This window comes from Leopardus geoffroyi, chromosome C3 (assembly GCF_018350155.1).
Source record: "Leopardus geoffroyi isolate Oge1 chromosome C3, O.geoffroyi_Oge1_pat1.0, whole genome shotgun sequence".
Taxonomy (NCBI): Eukaryota; Metazoa; Chordata; class Mammalia; order Carnivora; family Felidae; genus Leopardus; species Leopardus geoffroyi.
In genome coordinates this window covers 82,493,410-82,510,031 of record NC_059338.1, presented here as the reverse complement: position 1 = coordinate 82,510,031, position 16,622 = coordinate 82,493,410, and the positions used below count along the sequence as shown (strand labels likewise).

At 38.2% G+C, this 16,622-nt stretch overlaps 1 long non-coding RNA gene across 2 annotated transcripts in view; it reads right to left on the bottom strand.

Annotated features, from left to right (window-relative positions):
• The window catches only part of LOC123585457, a 178,528-nt gene that overhangs the window by 68,672 nt on the left and 93,234 nt on the right, over positions 1-16,622 (bottom strand). The gene's annotated exons all lie outside the window — the stretch shown is intronic.

Below are 16,622 nucleotides of genomic sequence, written 5' to 3'. Positions count from 1 at the left end.
ACCTGAACAGGTGAAATTAGGAACAGATATCAACAAGATGAATTGCCCACAGCTTCCTGACCAAGACCACCATCAGATGGAGATAAATAGATATATTTTAGATCTTCTAAATGCACAGCCATGCAGGAAGCAGCCAGCAACCATCACAATTTTTTCCTCAGAAAATGTAACAATCAGATGAAGACAAAGGCTGATCAGAACATGAGTACTCAAATCAAAGCCATCGTCTCATAGTTGTCGTGTTTTACCTATTGTCCTGGAAATGCACACTTGCCTATTCTCACTCCTGACTCAATACGAAAAACTGTAAAACAAAAACAAAAACTGTTACATTTCAAATTATAAATTCTGTAAGTTAGGACCTACTTGTGGGTTATGAAGGTCAAGAGTTCCAACCCCCTATTTGAGGTTTTTCTTTTTTTTTTTTTTTTTAATTTTTTTTTCAACGTTTTTATTTATTTTTGGTACAGAGAGAGACAGAGCATGAACGGGGGAGGGGCAGAGAGAGAGGGAGACACAGAATCGGAAACAGGCTCCAGGCTCTGAGCCATCAGCCCAGAGCCCGACGCGGGGCTCGAACTCACGGACCGCAAGATCGTGACCTGGCTGAAGTCGGACGCTCAACCGACTGCGCCACCCAGGCGCCCCTGAGGTTTTACTTCCAAGAATATTCTATTAAGGTTAAGTTGGGGGATCCCCAAGCCAGGCTGCCTGGTTGAATGCAATCACCATCAATTCTTAGTTGGGTGAGGTAGGGCAAGTAGTACACTAACATTTTTCCCCTTGGTGTCCTCATCTGTAACATGAGAGACAGAATCTTACACAGCCCGTGGAGTTGGAGGAGGAGTCAAAGAGTTACCATGTAAACAGAGTTATAAAGTTCCTGGCAGATAGTAAGTGCTTGGTGGATGCTACCTGCATTTATTATAATATCCATGACTGGAAATTTCAGATTTTCTGCTCTAGCGTTGAAACTATGAGTTTCTTTTGGTTTTCACTCATAGGTGGATCTTGAGAAACTTAACAGAAGACCATGGGGGAGCGGAAGGGGGGAAAAATTACAGAGAGAGAGGGAAGCAAACCATAAAAGATTCTTAAATACTGAGAACAAACTGAGGGTTGATGGGAGGGGGAGAGGGGCAAATGGGTGATGGGCATTCAGGAGGGCACCTGCTGGGATGAGCCTTGGGTGTTGTATGGAAACCAATTTGACGATAAATTATATTTAATAAATAAGTAAATAAAACCTTTAGGATCGAGAAAGAAAGAAAGAAACAAACAAACAAACAAACAAACAAACAATGAGTTTCTCAGCCACACAAACCTGAATTTAAAGCCCAGCTCTGGCACTTGGGAGCTGGGGAATCTTGTACAAATAAACATCAGAGCTTAAAGTTTCCTCATGTGTGGTCAAGGATTGTGGCAGTGACAATGAAGGCTACAGCACAAAGAAGCTCCCATGTTAGCTTCCTCCCATGCCAGGCCATATTCAGAGCACTATTGCTTCTGAAATTTCACTTTACAAAAGGCCTCTGCGCACATTATCCCATGCATGCCTCATGGAGAGCTACACATACCACTGAATCAAGAGTATATTTCATGACATCAATGTTCTGTTGGTTCCCATGCTCCAAAATTTCTGCCCCTAGATCATTCAGGCAATTCTTCAGGTGCAAACCTAGAAATAATACATCTTCTCACCATGGAGGTGGAAACATTACGAGATGTAATCTTTGTGAAAATTGGTCTCTACATACCTTAACTATAGCTACTTTAAAAAATAACAGGGTCAAGTTCATCGTTGGAACTGTTAGTGATTTACACAAGTGATGTCAACAGACACTCGTAATAGCCCTGTAACACAGATAGTGTTATCCTCATTTTATGGAGAAGGGAGTTGGCTCAAGTTCATGCAACTGGTAAGAGGCAGAACTCGACTTTAAATGTTCTAAGCCCAAAAGTTCCTCTGTAGTTGGCTGCTGATTGGCAGGTGTCTAAAAGCTGTGCCTGGCACCATACCTCCAAAATATTTGGTGAAGGAACGAATGTGAACAAATGAATAATAAAATAAATACAGTGAGCAAAACCTCGGGAAGATGACAACACTGTAGTGGCGTAGATATGTGACAACCTTACAGCCTACAAGTTTTAGGAGAGACCAGTTCCATCATTCAGTAAGCTAAGAACTGATCTGGGCAATAGACATAGGACATACTCAGTACCAGATTGGGTAACAGAGCTACAATAAGGCTCTAAGGATTTTGGGAACTAGTTGCTCAAATCATTGGTTCGAATTTAATTTGCAGAGACAAGATCTAGACATTAAGCCTATAAGGTAAAGGTAAAACCTGTCTCTCCACAGAGGCATTTTGGAATGATGCACGATGCAGAATCAGACAAGGTTCAATTCTGGAGTTATTTTTACAGATAGTACTTTTGTAAAGCCTTTAGGTGGGGGGTCGTGTTGTACAGATTGCCAGGGTATCTACAGGCCACTATTCATCAACATTGTTACCTTCCACACTGGTACCAAATGGTGACTCATGGAGAGGAGATACCAGGAGAGATTTTCTGCTTTCAAACCTACTATCTTCAAAAGAGGGCTGTTCATGTGTCAAAGTAATCTCATCATTTGACACAGTTTCTAAAATGGATCTAAGATTCTCTTTCCTGCTACTGCCCTAGGAGACAAGTAGTCTTTAAAATGTATGTTAAACAAGAGAGGCTACCTGAACCAAGGGTCTGGCATTTGGGGACACTCTGGGGATTTCGTAGTAGGAAGATTTAGGCATGGGGGTGGGGGGGGGGGAGGAGAAGTCAATCATATAGCTGGAAGCCATTTGTAAAAGAAACACTTAAAATCAGAAAAACTGGAACTGAAAAGATGTGTTGTGGGCAGGGGCAAAAAAAAAAAAAAAAAAAAAAAAAAAGGCTAAACTTAAGTTTTTAGCCAGAGGGTTCATCAGAGAGAGTCTGAAGAAGCTGTAGGGAGCTCATCCGAATGATCTTCCTTGCCTTTTACAGATAAGGAATGGGGACCCAAGGGGATGATGGGATTGTCGCAGTCAGCATCAGAAATCCAAAACAAGACGGCTGGTCTCCTGGTCTTCTCTGCCAGTCAGCTGTCCCATCCTCTAGCTGCCTTGGGGTTTGCCTGTCTCATGCCATTGCTCTCTCCATTCTTCCCCAAGAGGGAGACTCTGTGTACGTGGAGGGAAGGGAGGGTGAGGGCAAGGGTTTCCCACTAGAGCTATGGTAGTGGTGGGAACATGAACTAGGCAAAGTATTTTCCATGTTTGTTTGCCTGCTTAGGGCCCTGGTGTACACGCTTTGTGAGAAAAATTACAAAATGCATCAAAATAGAAAAAAGCAGTCACTTACTATTCCACGGTTCTGAGGTACTGTTACCACTTTACCGTATTTCCTTCCAGGCTTTCGCTGTACCTTTCATATAAGTTGCTCAATACTGAAAATACAAATCTGTTTCCTATGCTTTTTGCTTAATTTTATATCACAGTTTCCCACACCATCAAAAATTTCCCTGAGCATAAATTTTAGTGACAACACAATATTTCATTACAAACAGGTACCATAACTCATGCTCCAATAACGTTGGACTTTGATGACTTCCAGTTATTAAATTGTGTAACAAAAAAAGACACTGAAAGTTTTCATGCCTAAATCTCAGTCTGCGTTTCTAAAGGTTTCCTGATGGTTGAGTGCTGGAAATAGGATTTCTTAGGTCAAACGGTAGGTCTGAACATTCTTAAAGCTCCTAGGAACTTTTTAGGAAGGGCTTACAAATTTATACGTATTTCAGAAGTGGCTGTAAAGACATTGGATTGCATAAATAAACCAGCTCGATGCAATTAAACTCTCTATTTAAGATTCATTTCTCCTGCCTATGCAGTGAAAATTACCAGGCAAATGATAATTTAGTACAAAGAAAAAATATTTTATTTCATCTTTTTAGAAATACCCAAATGCTGTAGCTCTGAGCTGTTCACTGGCATAGCCACTAGCCACATCTGGCTGCTGTGCATTTCAAATGTGGCTGGTCCAAACTGAGATGTGCTGTTAAGTGTAAAATACAGGCCAGATTTTGAAGACTCACTAGAGGAACACGAATTAAAATATCTCATTAATATTTTTCATAGTGATGGCATGTTGAAATGATAAACATTTGCATATATTTGCATTAAGCAAAATCTATAATTAAAATTAATTTCATCTGTTTCTTTTTATCATTTTAATGTGGCTACTAGAAAATTCAAAATTACACATATGGCTCTCACTAGGTGACTATTAGACAAGGCTGCTCTAGCTAGTTCCCAGATTCCTCCATGGAAGTACGTGGCTAACACTTAATTCTGCTTTGCCTTCCTGGCTTTTGTGAGTTCAGAAAATTGGCAATTTGGAACCAATGGTTCCTGCTTTCTCTTGTGGAGCTGAGTACAGTCTGTCTTTCTTAATTTCCTTCTATTCTTTTTGCCTGCCTATATTTTTTAAACTGTCACCATGAGACTTCACCTAATAAGTCACTTTCCTTCCCTCCATTCTTTCATTCAATTAGAAACCACTAATCGATCACCTATAATGTAATCACTATGCCTTCTAGGGCTAGGAGTACAAAGATTACTAACACAAAAGTCTTGCCCTCTTGAAGCACCGTCTAGTGAGAGAGAGAGACCCTGAGATAATTATAGTTCTCTTGTTGCTAAAGAGAGGATTAAGAGCATCAGCACGGAGGCAAGATTAGGCAGGGCAGTAGAGAGAGTCCGGAACTGCAGGCTAGCCATGACTTTGATCCAGAGATGTTCCTGAAGACTGTTGGCCTCAGCAGCACCATGGACACAGAGATGCCGATGACTGTTTCTAGCTCAGCCCTCAAACTGAAACAAATCCTGCTGCCTGCATAATCGTATAACAAGTCTTACTTCTTTTTTCCCAAAGGCAGCATTAAAACCATGTCTCCAGTCCTTGTTCACCAAAGAAGCCAAAGTGAAGAAAAAGGCCATATCTAACCACTCATTGTATGTTTTTTTCCCTCTTTTCTTTTTTTCCCAAGCGTTTATTTATATTCCAGTTGGTTAACATAAAATATTAGTTCTAAGTGTAGGACTTAATGATTCATCACTTACATACAACACACAGGGTTCATCACAAGTGCCTTCCTTAATCCCTACCACCTATTCAACCCGTCTCCCCACTGATCTCCCTTCCAGTAACCATCACTTTGTTCTCAGTAGTTAAGAGTCTATTTCTTGGTTTGCTTCTTTTCCCCCATATATTCATGTGTTTTGTTTCTTAAACTCCACATGAGTGAAATCATATGGTATTTGTCTTTCTCTGACTTATTTCATGCACCATAATACTCTCTAGCTCCACATCATTGCAAATGGCAAGATTTCTTTTTTAAAGCTGAGCAACATTCCAGTGTGTGTGTGTGTGTGTGTGTGTGTGTGTATACATATATGTATACACACCACCTCCTCTTTATCCACTCATCATTTGATGGACATTTGGGTTCTCTTCATAGTTCGGCTATTGTCAACAGTGCTGCTATAAACATTGGGGTGCATGTATCTCTTCAGATTAGTGTTTTTGTATTCTTTGGGTAAATACCCCATAGTGTGATTGCTAGATTGTAGGGTTGTCCTATTTTTAATTTTTTGAGAAACTTCCATACTGTTTTCCAGAGTGGTTGCACCAGTTTGCATTCCCACCAACAATGTAAGTGGGTTCCCTTTCTCCCCATCCTCACCAAAATCTGTTGTTTCCTATATTATTAATTTTAGCAATTCTGACTGGTGTGAGGTGGTTTCTCATTGTAGTTTTGATTTGTATTTCCCTGATGAGTGATGTTGAACATCCTTCCATATGTCTATTATCCGGATGTCTTCTTTATATTCTTTAGAAAAATATCTATCTTCTTTAGAAAAATATCTATTCGTGTCTCCTGGTCATTTTTTCACTGGATGATTTGGTTTTTTGGGTGTTGAGTTTGATACATTTTTTATAGATTTTGGATACTAACCCTTTATCAGGTATGTCATTTGCAAATATCTTCTCCCATTCCATAGGCTTTCTTTTAGTTTTGTTGATTGTTTCCTTTGCTGTGAAGAAGTTTTTATCTTGATGAAGTCCCAATGGTTTATTTTTGCTTTTGTTTCCCTTGACTCTGAAGACTTATCTAGTAAGAAGTTGCTGTGGGTGAGGTCAAAGAGGTTGCTTCCTGTTTTCTCCTCTAGGATTTTGATGATTTCCTGTCTGACATTTAGGTCTTTCATCCATTTTGAATGTGTTGTTGTGTACAGTGTAAGAAAGTGGTCCAGTTTCATTTTTCTGTATGTTTTTGTCCAGTTTTCCCAACACAATTCGTTGAAGACACTTTTTTCCATTGGATCTTTCCCGCTCTGTTGAAGATGAGTTGACCATATAGTTGTAGATCTATTTCTGAGTTTTCTATTCTGTTCTATTGATCTAGGTGTCTGTTTTTATGTCAATACCATACTGTCTTGATCACTACAGCTTTGTAATATAACTTGAAATAGTATAGGTTTCCTAAGTGTAGTGATGATTACTTTCTCCACTACATATTCAACTTTCAACAAACACCCCTTAAGTGGTTAGTACCATCCTGGGTCTGTGACTATGAGCTGACACAGCATTGAGGGAAACTGTCCAATGTTACAACACACTCTGAATTAGGTTTCCCCTTACATGGAGGAAGACAAGGTAATTAATTAGGTGAACTAGCTTGTCAGGTGCTTCTATATTTTCTTAATTTTTATAGCAACTACCATATAAAACGGAGATTGCAGTCTCATATGGAAACTAAGGCTCAGCGGTGTCAGGACAAGGGCAAAAAAACTGCACAACATATTTAGGTAGCCATTTTATGTGACTGGAACAATATGTTGAGTGGCAATAAAGAGCATGGAGGAAAAAAAAAGTGGTTTGGGGCAGACTATACAGGCACCTGCATACAGGCATCTGACTGGCACCACGGTCTATTAAGAAATCAATCAATCCATTAATTGGAAAGAATGTATTCACATTGCATTGCCTAGAATTGTGCTGAATTCTATAGGAGAGACAACAGAATTATTAGATGCCATTCTTACATCTGCATGAAGGACTAAATGGACAAACTTGTAAGCAGCCAACTTAGGACTTCCTGTGTAATTAAAGAACTGACACCCCCCCCCCCCCCTCAAGAATGAAACCAAGATCCTGGAATGCCACCACAAAACCAAGTACAAAAATCTGTCATAAGGTATCTTTCTCAAGTTCTGGAAGCACAATATCAAGGACAAAAGAAACATTAGGAGAGAAACACCTTATTCCACTTTGTACTTAATGGAGGATAGAATTAAGATGCAGGAAGAAGCTTGCCTGAGGTCTCAAAAATTCTAATGGCCCAGCTGGGATCAGAATGCAGATGTCTTAATCACTGAAGGTGAGGCATATGAACAGAAAGAAAAAAAACAATCGATGGAGCCAAAGTCTTTATTAAACAATAGTCTGTGTTGGATTCTCTATGACAGTTGTGATGTCATCAGCATTACTAAAATATTTCAGCAAGACATTTCACACTTCAAAGGACTTCAAAAAGCAATAAATGTATCTATAGGTATGAATATGTAAATACTATATTTGTCGAATTACGAACATTCACACCACCATTCCCAAATGTTAGGCTCACTAATGTTCCAAATAACTAGGGACATAGGATCTTAAATAGGGCTGCCAGCTTTAGCCAAACAAAAGAAACACAACAAACCACGTGGTACACTCTGTATTGAGTTTCAGATAAACAACAAACAATGTTTTAGTATTTGCATGTCCCCTGAAATATTCAGGGTATATGTATACTACATGTTTTTTTCCATTGCTTATCTAAAATCCAAATCTATCTGAATGTCCTGTATCTTATGTGCCAACCAAATTCTGGAGTTGGACTGCTTCGGTTTCCATTATTGCTGTGAAGCTTATTTGCTGTGTGCCATTGGGCAGAACCTTAAATTTTCAAGGCTTCTTTATAATATATGTATACACATTGAGAAAATATCAATAGCGTCCACTTCAAAAGATTTTTGTGAGTATCAAATGAAAACATATTTACAAAATGCTTAGGACAATACCTGAGTCGTGATATGTACTTACCAAGTTGTTGGTGCAATAATTGGGTGAAAATAGGTCATCTCTGAGAGGATTTAAACTTTATGTTTCTCCCAATAATCTGTGAGCAATGTTACTTCTGGGCATCAAAGGCATGACTTGATATCAGAGAGTGATAAATACAGGGCAGAAATAGTTTAGTAAGTGACCGAAAAATTTGCCTTTTCATTTAATTTAGCAATACTTACAAATAAAAAGGTGAAAAGCAGAAGAAATAGCGCTTTCCAGTGTGAAGGTCTCACAATGACAGGTTAGGGGAGCTTAAAGCAATTTAAGACAAAATTAGCCAAATGGAGCGTTGGCCTCTTTCCCATGGCTGTATACTGCAGAACTGAAAGCAAATCCAGTGTTTCTGAGTGGAGTAATTAGATAGGCCTCACTCCCGGAGGATTAATTCAGCTCCCAACAGATTATGGCAGCCACCTTTCATTTCCACGAACAGACTCCATCAGCACACTGATTTCAATTAGAGAAGTGAAGTTCTATTGACTTACGCTAGACACAAGGAGACGTAACAGACAGATAACAAACTGGATTACAGCATTAATCTTATGGTCATGGCATCGGAGAGATTTTTAAATGCATTACCTCTCTCCCAAAGGAATCACAGAGATGTTTCCACCCTCCTATTGCAAGAAGTTTAATCTTTATGCAAGGTGATGGGTTGATACATAAATTGAGAGTGAAGTCAAGACCTCCTCACTTCCTGCAAGGTATTAAGTTTCTGGTTGGTCTTGACTGGAGCTGTATCTATCACAGCCACACCTCCCAATGCTGGTCCTGACCAAATCTCTAGATGGAAAGGAAACTGCAAGTAAGTTGCCTAGATATCCATCTAGAAAACACCCATGAGCTACATAAGCTGACAACTTGATTATGTAGACGAGGTGAAAACACCCTCATACTAACAGTTAACAGCCCATGACATTTAATGGATGAAATGAAAAAAGTAATATTTAGAGGCAAATGTCTGCTCTGAGTTTAGGCTTCTGCTCTTAATCTTCTGATGCCACTTTCTCTTTTTGTGTTTTGAACTCCCTCTTTTTGATGGTGTGATTCACCCTTCCTGTCATGCTCTACTTGGGTTGAATGACACAACATTATTCACCTTTCCCTGAATGATACAGAAATCCATTAGATCCCATATCTAGGACTTTGCCATGCAATCATGGCCCAAATCCTAGCCATCAGGCTGGATCTCAATATTTGCCCAAGCCCAGGATACCACCATCCAGATTCCAATCTCCTAGTTACCAGGGGAAGAAGATAGAGGAAAAGAACACTTAAGGCCACGAAAAATCTCAACATCAACTGAATTTTACAAGGCTACCCTTATCAAAGGACACAATCAACCAAGTGAAAAAGTAACCCAAGGAATGGGAAAAAATATTTGCAAATTATATATTTGATAAGGGGTTAGAATATATAAAATATAGAATATATAGAATATAGAATATATAAAAAATTCCTACAACTCAACAACACAATAACCTGATTAAAAAATTGGCAAAGGACTTGAATAGACATTTTTCCAAAGAAGATATGCAATGGCAACATGTATATGAAACAGTAATTATTAAAAAATGCAAATCAAAACCACGATGAGATATCATTTCACACTCAGTAAGATGGCTACTATCAAAAAAACAGAAAATAACAAGTGTTGACAAGATTGTGGGATCTTTGTTCATTGTTGTGGAAATAGAAAATGGTATTAACCACTGCTTTGGATCCTCTCTCTCTCTCTGCCCTCCTCCCACTCACACTGTCTCTCTCTCTCTTAAAAATAAATAAGCATTAAATTTTTTTTTTAAATGGTTAAGACGGTAAATGTTAAGTTACATGTATTTTACTACAGTTAAAAGTGTTGTTTAAAGGCTGTAACTCATATCCTCTCAATGGAAGGATGTCACCACCAAGAAGACAAAAACATGGACTTAAGGAAAAGAGATGGAAAAAAAAAACTTATCATTTTATGTATAAAGCATAGATAAACATAAAGTTCATACACAAATATACAGAATATCTACAGTTTTAAAATTCTGTGGGGATGATTGTAAGTAAAAAGTGCTCAAAAGACTCCTTAAGGGCCTCTGCCCTAAATTATCATCTACATTTCAGTTTCTAATCCCCAAATATCTACAACAAATCTCTGCTCCTCTCAATCGTCACCATCACCCAAGTCAGAATCTGCTTCTGCTACCAACATCTATTGAGCACCAAGGGTGTCAAAAGTTGCATGACAGACCATGGATAATGCTGAGGAGGAAACAGACAGAAACAGTAAGAAAGTGGTCGTGTCAATTCCTTACGAATCTCAACCTTCAGTGGTTGCCTAACACACCACACGACTTAGAGCCCAAGCACCTCTTTATGGCAACAGGTCCATAAATCACCCACCTCAATCTGATCAGACTAATTTCTCCCAGTCATAATCTTCCATTGACACAGAAGCTCACTGTAACTTTGCACTTCCTGTTACCTGTGACTATAAATCCCTCCCTTCCTGTGGCTTGATCTTCAACTAGTGAATACCACTGAAATGGTTTACAAGCCAACTCAAATGCTATCTCCTCAGGAAAGTAAAATTAGTCACCCCTTTCTCTGCGGTCCCAAGCCCACTATGTAAATACATCCATTGGGTGTTATGCTTGTTTACGTTTTTTTTTTTTTTCATGCTTAATTATATGCTTACCTGTGCCATAAACTGAGAACTCTCTTAGAGCAGAGAATATGCCCGAATGTTATGTTGCCTTGTATTGAGCATAAATGCAGAGTGCTGGGGCACGTGGGTGTCTCAGTTGATTAGTTGATTAAGCATCTGACTCTTGATTTCAGCTCAGGTCATGATCTCACAGTTTGTGGGTTCGAGCCCGGCATGGACTCGAAATAAGTAAATAAAATAAACACTTTAAATAAATAAATAAATAAATAAATAAATAAATAAAATAGGTAGATAAAATGCAGAGTGCTGAATGGACAAACTAATAAATGAGTAAAAGTACAAGATGAGGGGGTTACTATTTTTAACTTAGAGGGCATAAGATTTATGGAGGAGGGGGCATTTGGATTCAAGTGTAAAACTGCCTCTCCTTCCAAAATACACGATTAAAAATGATTTTAAAATCCCCTCTGGATTATCAAACTAATACTTAAGGTAAAAAAGAAAAAAATTGAGAAGTTACAGACATATTCAGTGAAGCAGGAAGAAAATCACCTCTTCGCTTTACCCAGAAGCAACCATCATTAATATTTTAGATATGTTTTCTTTCAGCATTGAACTAAACATTTTTCTCTACAAAATTGAGATAATATAATTTTATAATCTACCTCCCTTACTTAATGCTATATCGTAAGTATTTTCATTATCATTAACAAGCATTATAAATATAATTGTTAGTGATTGCATCTAATTCCTTCACATGAATATATATCATGATTTACATAATCATTTTCATAGCACTGGATTTCTAGGTGGTTTCCGGTTTCTTGCTCTCATAAATAATGCACATATTTACTCATAAATATTTATTCACATTTCTGATTATTTCCTTGGGATACATTCCTAGAAATAGAAATAGTCAAATGGTGTTAGAATGTGAAGGCTTTTGAGATATAATGCCCAAGTATTTTGTAGAAAGTTGGTAGCAGTTTATGTTCCCAGCAGAAATGTGAGACGTTTAGGTTTGAGAGCGTTTTGGCAAACACAAGATAATACCCGCATTATTACCTTTATTTTCCCTTTTCCACTGAAACTAATCTGTCACCCGTCCAGCTGTTTCTCATTGTAAAACGCTGCTCTATTTCTCGCTTCCTTTCTATTTTCAAGTTGCTGTTCTAAGCCAGGTTCCTGGTTATTTTGCTCATATAAATTGGCCCAAATCCCTCATTCAAGTTCACCTTCCTCATATCCCTGCTGACACTAACCTCAGACTTCATTTCAGCCTCTTCTAAATGCCTTTGCCTAAGTAATCAGTATCAGATAAGCTCAAGTTCAGTTGTTCTTTGGTCCAAATGAATTGTCTTCTCAGAGCAAGACGGTGCACATAACAACTCATTTAACCAACATCTGATGAGCACTATACTAAACACCAGAGCTACAAGGAGAACAAGGTACAGTCCTCACCTCCAAAGACCTAAATAAAGATCAAGTGTGGAAGAAGAGGAGTAAATACATGATAATAGAGGTACTTCAGTAGGAATAATCACAGTAGCAGGAAGGAGGGGAAACATGTATTATGATCTTGGGAGGCCTGGAAAGGCTTTATGGAAAGGCAATATCTACATACAAATCCCGTGCTGTCAGGTGAGAAATCAGTGAGGCAAAGCCATTTGTCATAGACTTCATGTTTGGGTCCCCTCAACATTCATATGTTGAAATCCTAACCCTCAATGTGATGGCATTAGGGGCGGGGCTTCTGAGAGGGAGGAGTCCTCATAATGGAATTAGAGCTCTTGTAAGAGACTCACAGCTTGTTTCCTCCCTCTCTCCCTGTCTCCCTCTCCCTCTCTCTGCTTCCACCATGGAGAACACAGCAAGAAAGTGGCCCTTTGTAAACTAGGAAGAGGGCCCTCCACCAAAAACCCAACCATGCTGACATCCTGATCATGAGACTTCCAGCCTTCAGAACCATGAGAAATAAACGTTTGTTGGTTAAGCCACTGGCTGTATGGTATTGTTATAGCAGCCCAAACTAAACCCATTCTAGACAGAGGGACAACAAGGTGTAAAGACAAAGAGGTGAGGAAGGAAAAATGGGAAAAGACAAGCCATAGACTGAGAGAAAATACTTGAAAAACAACTACTTTATAACAACTTGTAAACAAAGGACATTAGGTGAGAACTAAGGAAAACTAAGTAAGTATGGATGTTGGTTAAATAATAATGTGTCAATGTTGGTTTTTTAATCATAACAAACGTGCCACACTAATTTAAGATGTTAACAGAGGAAACTGGGTACAAGATATATGGAAACTCTCTGTAACTACATTAGCAATTTCTGCAAATCTAAAACTATTCTAAGAAAGGAAGGATTTTTAATGTACTGCTGGGTTCGATTTGCTAGTATCTTGTTGAGAATTTTTGCATCCATGTTCATCAAGGATATTCGTCTGTAATTCTTCTTTTTAGTGGGGTCTTTGTCTGGTTTTGGAATCAAGGTAATGCTGGCCTCATAGAATGAGTAAAAACCAAACTATATATATCTTATCTTGATTTCACACATACACAAAAAATAAAATCGAAGTGAATTAAAGTCCCAAATGTGAAAAGTATATTTTTAAAAAATGTTTGTGAGAAAACATAGGATAATTCCTATATGGAATTAAGAGATGAAAGGATTTTCTGAACAAAATATAAAAAGTAAAACTTATAAAAGAAAACACTGATAAACTTGATATATCAAAATTTTTAAATTTTGAATGAGAAATCACCATAAACAAATGTTAACACAAGCCAAACACTGAGAGACATTAATTGAAATTTATAAAACAAATAAAGGATTGGAATCCAAAATATTTAAAGAATGCCTTAAGCCCATTAGAAAAGAACAAACATGCTCACTTTTTCAATAAATTAGGATAAACTGTTTGTTAATAAATAAGAGATTATAAAGTTTCAAGTATTGTTTTTCTTAGAAAAGTCAAATTCAAACATGGTTCTTGGCTTTAACAAAAAGAATTCTGTTGTAAACTCATCCTACAAGGAACTCAATTTTCTTTTAAAATAAATAGTTATATATATTTTTTAATGAAAGGAAAAACAAACAGAAAACAAACAGCAAAGAATATTGTGATGGTTAATTTTATGTCTTAACTTGGCTAGATTATGGTGCTCAGTCATTTGGTTAATCAGGTTAAACAGGAGTCTAGATGTTGCCAGTGAAGGTATTTTCTAGATGTAATTAATGTTTAAATCAGTAGACCTGGAGTAAAACAGATTAGCCTCCCTAATTTGGGTGGGTATCATCCAATCAACTAAAGGTTTAAGAGCAAAGGCTGAGTTTTCCCAAGGAAAAAGGAATTTTCCAGACTATAGCAAAGAGTTTCCCCCTGAGTTTCTAGCCTTTGAACTCAAGACTGAAATGTCAACTCACCTAAATCTGCAGCCTGCCAGCTTTGCCATGTTATAAGCCCATTCTTTAAATTTCTCAGTAGATACAGATACAGAGATAGATATATAGAATAAGAGAAAAGATAAAAACAATTTGGTCAAGCTGGAAATATATACATTGATAATTCAGATATTCCACATTGAGGGACACAATCTAGATAAATTCTCATATACCTACCAAAAGGGATGAACAGAAAGTTTTTCACTATAGCATCATCTGTACCAGCAAAAAATAAAGAAAAAAGAAAAAAAAAACCTAAAAGTCTATTGATAGAGAAACATACATATGGTGGCTTTTTAAATGGACTACAATAGCTATTACAATGAGAACATTAGCTCTATATGCATCAGCAGAAATCCTAGAGAAAAACACAAATGGTATATTATAAAATGGTTACACAGATTGATAATATATGTGTATATTTTTAATACATGGAATATGAAACACTGTTTACAAATAGATGCATGTATAAAAACTACGATGTAAAGCATCAGTTGGAAGAATGAACAACAACTACATGGCTTTTTGCTTCTGAAGGAGGAGGAAGAAGGGGGCGGGGGGAGATGAAGAGACATTGAATGGAATTTTGACTAAATTTATATTTTGTTTTACTGAAGTCTGAAGCATGTATAAAAAGGTTAAGATTTGTTACATACATGGATGTTAATTACATTACACTATCATCTTATGTATGTTTGAATTTTATCTTAAGTTTATTTCTTTTGAGAGAGACAGAGAGAGTGCGCATGTGCAAGGGGAGGGGCAGTGAGGGGGAGAGACAGAATCCCAAGTAGGCTCCAGGCCATCAGTGCAGAGCCAGGAGCAGGGCTCAAACTCACTAACCTTGAGATCATGACCTGAGCCGAGATCAAGAGTCAGCCGCTTAACCTACTGAGCCTGAATTTTTTTATAATTAAAACAAAAGTCATTTTAGCAATCCAAGGGAGAGACAAAGGTGGCCTGAGAGTAGGGCAGTGTTAATCAAGAAAAGTGGACAGATAGGGTCCGCCAATCAGCAACACGTACCTTATCACAGAAGGTAAGAGAGAGGGAGCTGGGAAAGAAAGCTCCTGAAGGGTGTGTCCTAGATTTCTGGCTAAGGTGCCTGTGGAGGAGGAGGTTCTGAGAAAGGACTGGAGAAGGTAGAGTAAGTTGGAGTCTGAGAGAATCTTCTATGGTGCTGGTACCAATGCAAGACACATTACTAACACGCAGAAAAAGTTTTCTGACTGATCTGAAAGGGGAGCTGGCACAAAGACATCGTATTTCAAAGACTATGCTCTCCTTCTTTCTAGGTATTTTGGGTATATTGGGTCTATGTACTCATCACAGGCCAAGTCAACTAGGTAATAGAGGATAGGGGAAGCATTCGTACATAATCTAGTTACAGCTGTTGTTAGACAACAGATTCTAAGTGAATCTTATTCCCAACTTTAACAACACCCTGGAGAAAATAGCCATTACATTTCAAGTGGAAAAATATGGCTCCCCTTTAAAAAAAAAAATCAATAAATTCTCTGGAAGAAAACAATAAATGACTTCCTTTTTAGAATCTGGTCAGTAGCTTTCCTGCTATTCAGGCACAGTCTGTAAAATCATACTCAAAGATGATCTGGTTGAAAAGAAAGTCAACAATAATATAGATCAACAGCCTGTTTTATACTTGAAATGTTTGCAATATTTGCCATTTATTGACAGAAGTCCCCTCAAATCTAACCCAGTGACCAACTTGACCTCCCCCTTGGTCTCACTTTGTTTCTCCTTGACTACAGCTAGGTGGCAAGCAGAAATAATCAACACAACATTTATCACAATAGGCTGTAATTGTTTGTTTCCATGCCCTCCCTTGTTTTGGTCATTAGCCTATTTGGGAACAAGAGGCAAATTTGGGGAAGGGGGCAGCCAGCCAGGCAGCTACTTGGGATCGGTCATCTCTAAGGAACTCTAACAAAGCTGGAGCAAAGCAGAAACATGGTGCCCACTGGATTCTATTTGTTCACCCAATTCTTACGTAACAAGCAAAACAAAAACTGGCCCCACTACCTTAGAGGGAGATGATACACCCAAGTGGAAGTATAAAACACTACTTGCCAGGGGCGCCTGGGTGGCTCAATCAGTTGAACACCCAACTCTTGATTTTGGCTCAGGTCATGATCCCAGGGTCATAGGATCAAGCCCCTTGGAATTCTCTCTTTCCCTTCCTCTGCCCCTCTCCATCCCCCCCTCTCTCCCTCTGCCTCTTTCCTTTGCTCTCTCTCTCTCTCTCTCTAATAAAATGACAAAAATTAAAACAAATACAAAAGTCACTACTTGCATCCTCAGTCT